Consider the following 9,011-nt stretch of genomic DNA (forward strand, 5'->3'; position numbering starts at 1 on the left):
TTTTAATCAATAAGAACGGGACATTTCACTTACCACCCACAAACGAGTGGACAAGTGGAGAATACTAACTGTACTTTGAAGCGTATCCTTGAAAAAAACGGTTAATGATAATCTAAAGATATGGCAACCCAATTTTGAAGACGCGTTGTGGGCTTTCGGAACCTCATTTAAAATGCCTATCTGAACCACACCGTTTCGACTTATCTATGGAAAAGCGTGCCATCTTCTAGTAGAATTGGAACATAGAGCATATTGGGTGTTGAAGAATTGTAATATGGTTTAGAAAAAGCGGGAGAGAGCAGAATGTTGCAATTAAATGAGTTGGATGAGTTGAGATTAGATGCATATGAGAGTTCGGTCTCATAAAAAGAGAAAACTAAACAGTGGCACGATGCCCATTTAAGAGATAAGAAGGAGTTTGCTCCGGGGGATAAGGTTCTTGTTTTCAATTCACGTTTTAAATTTTCCCTCGGGAAGTTGAAGTCCAGTTGGACGGGACCTTATGAGGTGAAGAAAGCATTCCTGACAGGTTATGTTAAGCTAATCGGGAATGATAACACATTTAATGTGAATGGTCATCGCTTAAAACTCTATTATGATGGAGTTGTGGTTGACAAGTATGATGACATCACCTTGTACCCGAAAAACTAACATAGGTACGAGTCGTGTGATAGACTCTTAAATAAATTGTCACACTTGTACTGCGTTCATTTAGAATTTCATGCTTAGTTTTTATTTTAATTTCATTGTCTTTCATTTTATTGCGTACTTTTTAAAACAGAAAAACCATAAAAAGTATAAAACCTTTGAAAAAAAAAGCTAGGGACTGTATCACGGTCGCAACCCAAGCTGTCGCGATCGCGGCTCATTTACAGAAGTTGGGTCAACAGAAAAAGGCTCGATCGCGACCGGGATTAGACCTATCGCGACCGCGATACAAGTTTTTCGAAAAACTGGTACCAGGTAGCAGCCGATCGCGACTGGGATTAGACCTATCGCGACCGCGATTTGTTCCCAGCCCAAACTCTTTTTTTTTTTGCTTTTTATTTGCCGTTTTGTTTTCAAACACACACACACACACATACACCCACCGAATTTTTGAGCTTCCACACACAAATCCTAATTGATTTTCACTTCAAATCAACATCAAATCCATCTTTAATCATGCCTCCTAAGACAAAGGTAATGGTTCTAACACCCATTGTGATTGCAACTTCATCTAATTTTGAATTTTAATTGGGTGTTCATATGGGTTTGGTTGAAATCAAGTGTGGGGGTGTTAATTATTTTGATTTAGGCGGAATTTGTTATATATTGTGACTCTATAACATGCTAGATTCTAGTTTCACATGCTTATTGTTCTTAAATTGCTAGTTTTGATTCTAGGGTTCTTAAGTATGTGAAATTTTGATCTTTATCTTAATTTTGATGTTTAATTGCTATGAATTGATGTTACTCATGCTAGTTGTTGAGTTTGTTAGTGGTTATTTGTCATGAGTCATTCGATTGCTTGATTTTTAAATTTAGGTTTCATGTCAATTTGGGTAATTTTGGCTCAGTTGACTGAGTTTGGCTCAGTTTGACTTTTGATTTAAAGATGAATTGTGAGATTGTAATATGCCTAGTTCATGTGCTATGAGTTTACTTAATTATGATTACAATTGCATGATTGATTGATAATGGCATTATGGGGGTGGGGTTGCATATGTTTATGAGATGATGAAGTTTTTGTTGATTGATTTTATGAACATGAAGGATACTTGTCAAACATGAAAGCGAATGTGGAAGTTGGAATATTATTTGTTTTTAACGTTAAAATTTTTCTTTTCCCATTTGGTTTCTTGTGTATGTTGGTTATTTTCTATGGAACTAAATGACCAAGTGCTTCACAATCTGTGCCTATGGCACCCATTCATCCAAGAGCTCATAAGCTTCCTAAGGATTTGCATCCTTATTTGGTTTGGGATCGTACTAATGATAACTATATGAAATGGATGGATGTTTTGACTGAGATTGAGGATCGTAAGTTCTTGTCTATACGTTATCCTAATTGGGAACCTCTCGATAAGGTTGGTTTGGCTGATAAGGTTCACGACATGTTGGTTCAAAAATATATTATAGGTCCTCAGGAAAGTATCGGGTTTAATGATTGGTATGATTTCTTCCATCTTGATCGTTCGATTTACAAAGTGTGGTGTTTAGAGTTCTTTTCAACTGCAAAGTTCTTCCCAACTGCTATACGTAGCACTGATGTATTGTTAAATTTTCAATTGGGGGTCAAATGCATTCCATGACTATCATGGACATGGCTAATGCACTTACGATTTATGAGGATGCCCATGTGGATGAGGATACTTTGGGTTATTATTTGACTTCGAGTAGACGTTTCAATAATTCATTTGAGCATGAGGTAGCTTGGTATAATATGACTCATAAGAAAAGTTACAAATCGAGTAGCAGCTCCTATACTCTAATCAAAGACAATCGTCTTTGCATCTGATATCGGAAAAAAGTCACGTTTTCACCTCGGTATTAAGGCCTAAAAGCAAGAAAGATTCGAACTTTGTCGACAAAATACCCACTTCATCAGTTAGAATTGAAGAACAAGTAATTACGAAGACGGTGCAAAAAGAATCAAGAGAATCGGAGCTTAAACGAAGATTCTAGAGCGAAAATGGTGAAAGATAAGAAATCAAGTTACGATCCAGGAAATCCAGCTGACCAAGCAAGTCAAACGGCCTACCAAAAGGCCTGCCAAATAGCTTACCTGGCTCACAAATGGCCTGCCAAATGGCAAGGGCAAACGGCCCTTGCAAACGGCTTGGCTTGGCAAACGGCCCTGCAAACGGCATGCCAAACGGCCTGCCAGCCATTTGCAGGGAAAAATTAGGCTTATTTAAAGGGTCTTTGTCATTCATTCTAACACACACTTCAATTCACTTCTTTATTTCTCTTGTACAATATTAGTCATACTTTCAAGGACTTCGACTCCGTGCAGGAAACCTAGTACCTAAAGAAGAACGCCGAAGATTGTATTAGGAGTGGTCTGTAGTCTTGAAGTTGTCACTTTTTATTCGGAACTCGTTTAATCTTCTGGTACTTCTATCCTTTATCTTTATATAATGTCTTCTATCATTATGTTCTGTGATATTGTTGCCATGATTAGCGAGTAGTTATCTTTAGTGTATGCTATGATATAAGCAGTTATAATGCCGAAATAATGTTATGGTTTGTGTATGCTGTTGAAATGCTTTCTGATTATGCTTTAAACTCAATTGCTTTTCCAACGATTAGAACGTAGTTATTGGCTCTGTTATTGGGAAGTCGCGAACCCCCATTCAGAGTACACTATCTGTGTTGAAGCGACCTGTCCTAATCTATAAGGATGAATACAATAACATATGATTACATCGCGAGGTATTTAACCTCTATATGATACATTTTACAAACATTGCATTCGTTTTTAAAAGACAAACTTTCATTTCATCGAAAGTTAAACAGGCATGCATACCTTTTCCTAATATATCAATCTATCAACGACTTCTTATCAATCTTGATGAACTTAATGACTCGAATGCAACGTCTTTTGAAATATGCCATGAATGACTCCAAGTAATATCTTTAAAATGAGCAAATGCACAGTGGAAGATTTCTTTCATACCTGAGAATAAACATGCTTTAAAGTGTCAACCAAAAGGTTGGCGAGTTCATTAGTTTATCGTAATCAATCTTTTCCATAATTTTAATAGACCACAAGATTTCTATTTTCATTTTTCATAAACATCATCTCATATCTGGCATTTTGCACAAACTGCATAGAGATAAAAAATCATTCATATGGTGAACACCTGGTAATCGACATTAACAAAACGCGTCTTGAATATCCCCATCATTCCGAGACTCTCATCGAACATGATAAAATCGAAGTACTAAAGCATCCGTAACCCGGATGGGGTTTGTTAGGCCCAATAGATCTATCTTTAGGATTCGCGTCAATTAGGGTTTCTGTTCCCTAATTCTTAGATTACCAGACTAAAAAGGGTGATATTCGATTCGATAATCCAACCATAGAATGTAGTTTCGATTACTTGTGTCTATTTCGTAAAACATTTATAAAAGTAGTGCATGTATTCTCAGTCCCAAAAATATATATTGCAAAAGCATTTAAAAAGGGAGCAAATGAAACTCACGACACGATATTTTATAGTAAAAATATGCATACGACAGAACTGAACAATTGCAGGGTTGGACTCGATTCACGAACCTATATCATTTGTATATATATATTAATACACATAATCGTAATCGAATAAGTTTATATATATAAACTATTAATGATATTATATTTTATATTAATAATATATTTATATTTCATATATTCCTTTTATATAATAAAATATTTTGTTATGTTATATGTGATAAATATATATATATATATATATATATATATATATATATATATATATATATATATATTTATGTATTTCATTTGTTTATCAAAACAGTAGTTCAAATTATACTAAGTTAATATTAGTAAAAATAATGATAATAATATTAATAATATACTTATGTTAATAATAACTCTTTTAGTGATAATAACAATAATATTAATAACAATACTTGTAAAAATATTAATTTTACTGTTAATGATAGTTATGATGTTGATTGTAGTAATTACATAATAATAATACTCGTGATAATAATAATACTTATATTAATATTAACAATTCTATTATTTGTAAAAAGGTACTAATACTAATATTTACGAAAATAATAATAATTTGTATTATTTTTATAATGATAATAATAATAAAAATTTTCATCATAATGATAATAATATTAAAGTTTTAAAACTAATAAAAATATCATAATTAATACTCATAATAATAATATTAATAGATATAATACTTATGGTTATGGTAATAATAATAATAACAATTATGATACTTATAATAAAAATTATAATACTAATAATTATTATAATATTAGTAATTATAATAATAATAATACTAAAATGATAAAATTTATAATAATATTAATAATAATGGTTATATTACTAATAATAACAATAACAATCATATCATAAAACTAATAATAATAATAATAATAAACATAATAATAACTAATAATAATAATGATAGAATTAAAATAAAAGTGTATACCCTCTCTAATCTTTTTCTAAAAAGAAATGCCACTGATGAGACTCGAACCAGCGACCTCTCGAATACCCAAACACAACACACTCTAACCACTCATCTGTTTCTCTTTTTCTGTTATGAACACGATCTTAATTATAGAAATACCGTACTCGTCTTCATGTTCTAATCCCTCCATAATTATCGTAGCAGCTCAACAAAAACCTGGGTTGGGTCGGCCTAATAAGATGAATAGGCTTACAACCCAGTAGAATAAATAGAAACATGGCCCAAGTCGAAAAAGCACTCAGCCCAAGTAGTTCGCAAAAATAATTGACCCAAGTTGAAAAAAGTGATCGACCAAATAAAAGGGTTACGGTTTTTTTAAAAAAATAATAATAACAGGAAGTGGCAACTTGCAGCAGCCATCATAGCTGTTGCCATCGATCGAACGGAGAGAAAAAAAATATAACACCGGCAAACATAATGAGATCTTCATCGTTATACACTATTCATCGTCACTTCCATTAACCATCTTTATCAAGATCACGTTTATCATTGTTTTCACTGAGCTGCAGTAGTAAAGATTCGACGATTCAACATAAAATAGGTTTGAAGTAGTGGTGGTTTCAACAAGAAATAGAGAAATATGTGTAACATTATTCATCGTCTTTCTCAAGTATCACGTTCACTATTCATCATCACTTTTATGTTGATTTTGGTTGTTTGATTTGGTCATCTAAACAGAAAAACAGATAATAAACTGCAGTAGCAGTGGTGTTTTGTGGTGGTCTCTAATGATGATTAAAGGTGGAGGTGAGTGGTTGACGATAAAAAAAAAATATGACGTGTAGTAACAGTGAAGTATGTTTGTATTTTTTTCTTGGCTAGTGAAGTAGTAATAGAAGAATAGCTGTAGCAGTAGCATTTATTCGAATAGCTAGAAAACTGAAACAATTTAAACAACAGAAAAATGTAGGGTGATCAATTGAGATTAAGAGAGAGAAGAGATGAGAGAAAGTGGTGAAGGAGATGGTGATTCTTGGTGGAGATGGTGATAGCCGTTTAAGTTCCACGAAGAAGAACAAGCAAGAAAAAGGGTGATGGTGGTCACAATGGTGGTTATTGGGGTATATATCTATGTGTAGTTGTATATATATATATATGTATGTATATATATATATATATATGTATGTATATATATATATATATATATATATATATATATATATATATATATATATATATATATATATATAGAATTGATAAGTTAATTTCAGTGGAAGAAGAAAAGGGATCCAAAGCAAACAGTGATTGAATAGTTATAAAACAAGTCTCGTGAAGTTAAAAGTTTTCACGTGAAGTTAAAAGTTAATTTCATATGCTACCGAAAGTTTTCACGAACTGTGTATCGGGCACTATTTGAAATTAGTGGCAGATAAAAGTCTTCGGAAAATTCTCAAATTTTTTAAATTAACGTCCTTTATTTATTTTGGTCATTATGGTATAAAATTCGATCATTAACTGTTAAATAAAAAATTACATTAATTATTCACCCCCAATCTCAAGTAAAATATAAAAATTTTTAAAAACTTTAACAAACAACTTCTAAATATATTATTATTAAGACTAAAATTTATAAATCTCAAGTTTGAATCACCGTTTATTTTAAAATTATATAAGTTTCTTTTTAACTCGTTTATTATCAATCAATATGACAATTGAGCGTTACCGTTGTTTACTAAATAACTTCTAAATCACAAAATATATTTAATATACTTTTTATGTATATATGTAGATTTATTTTAATAATAATATCATATTTTTTTTTTACTTTTCATAGTTAATTTTAACAACATATAATATCTTAAATTATACTTCAAATTATTATTTATATCTATCTATATATTCAGATATATATGAATCCATATACAAATAGTTGTTCGTGAATCGTTGGGAATAGTTGAAGGTCAATTGAATATATGAAAACAGTTCAAAATTTTTGAGATTCAATTAAATAGATTTTGCTTATCATGTCGAAATCATTATAAATTAAGTTTAAATTTGGTCAAAAATTTCCGGGTCGTCACAGTACCTATCCGTTAAAGAAATTTCGTCCCGAAATTTGATAGAGATCGTCATGGCTAACAATAAGAATGTTTTCCTGATGAATATGATCTGATAGACATAGTTTTATCACTGTTGGGTAATATGGATAAAACACTTTGTTTATGCGAAGCGTACGAGTGAAGCTATCACAAAAGTTTGAAACAACGAAATAGAGATTCGTCTTAACTTTTGACGTAGTCATGGGTGATTTTCGGAATTTCAGGGAAAAGATAGAACTATCAAGATAATATGTTCTTGATATGTTTAGAGATTAGATAGAATGTAAGAGTCGTGTAACATGGCACATGATGACGTTATGAACTGTGAATTATCACGTTCCATTAGAAACTCGGCATGACTTACTGTAATATAATCATGTTGATCAAGTGTCATTATATTATACTAACTCATGCTTCAGTTCCCAACACTACTTCAATAACATTCATAGTTTAAACTCGAAAGTGTACAGAATATAGAAACTAACAGTTTCTTATATGATGTAACACTGATAGTGCGAAGAGATAAATCGTTTCAGATAAGATTAGTTACGAAAATATCTTCAGAAATATCGAGGATATTTATAATGAAAGATTTGATGATATCTTAGAATTTCTAATATCGTTGGATGATGATGAATATCGTTCATAAAAGTGTAGAGTCAGAAACAAGGTATTCGTTAATGACTTCAACAGATTCTAAATCATTTGGATTCTTTGAAGGTAGGTTTAGTCTTTGTGATTTGTCCACAGCCTCCTTCATGGTTTGCTCAATCTGTTTTCCAGTTCTAATTTTTCTGAGCTTTTCCAACATACTATTCATTATCATCAAACTTTTGACTGTTAAGGTCATTTACAGTTTTTGTTGCTTCATTCAACTTTTCAAAAATCAGAAAACTGATTCATAGGCTAAATCGCTTTTATATATATATATATATATATATATATATATATATATATATATATATATATATATATATATATATATATATATATATATATATATATATATATATATATATATATATATATATATATAATTGTTGTCGTAGAATCGCTGAGAAATTCGAGATTATCGATTGATGTCTCCCGGTATTTGGTATAGGTATTATCGTTATAAGATGCTGATGAGTTCATGATAAGACTTCAATAGATAAATATAGTGATTTGTCAGAGAGATTTAAGCCAACGAGTAACGAGATTGCTGGTACGTCTGCTGGTAATATGGTGGAATATAAAAGGTTCCCCGGTAACAATAAAAGAGCACGCATATATATCAAGGTTATAATAAGGTTGTTTCGAACGAAAAATCTAAGTTGACTTGCTGGAGCTGTGACAAAACTAGCTATCTCGAACAGGAGTTGCAAAGCTATTTTCGGTAATAATAACACTAAAGGAATTAGCACAGCTATGTGTTAAATGTTTACTCAGTTTCCGAGAGTTTTTCAGATGCATAATTATATGCATCAATCTTTTCTTTTGTAGATGAAGTGCGGTTGGTTCATCCTCTCGATTGAGGTGTTTTCAAGAATCATGAAAGGTTTGAACGCAGATTGGAATCGTTAAGATACAAATGAGGTTTAAGATAAAATCAAGTGGCAAACTTGAAGAATTGTTTAGTTTCATATGTTATAATCAATATTTTAATTTATTTTAATTGTCCAATATTGGCAGTCTGCAGTTAATAGTTCACAGTTAGTAATTCAATAATTCGTATATAGTTTAATATATAATATTTGAATTAATTAATACGTATAGTGACCCATTATAT

The sequence above is a fragment of the Rutidosis leptorrhynchoides genome, chromosome 7 (genome assembly GCF_046630445.1).
Source record: "Rutidosis leptorrhynchoides isolate AG116_Rl617_1_P2 chromosome 7, CSIRO_AGI_Rlap_v1, whole genome shotgun sequence".
Classification (NCBI taxonomy): Eukaryota; Viridiplantae; Streptophyta; class Magnoliopsida; order Asterales; family Asteraceae; genus Rutidosis; species Rutidosis leptorrhynchoides.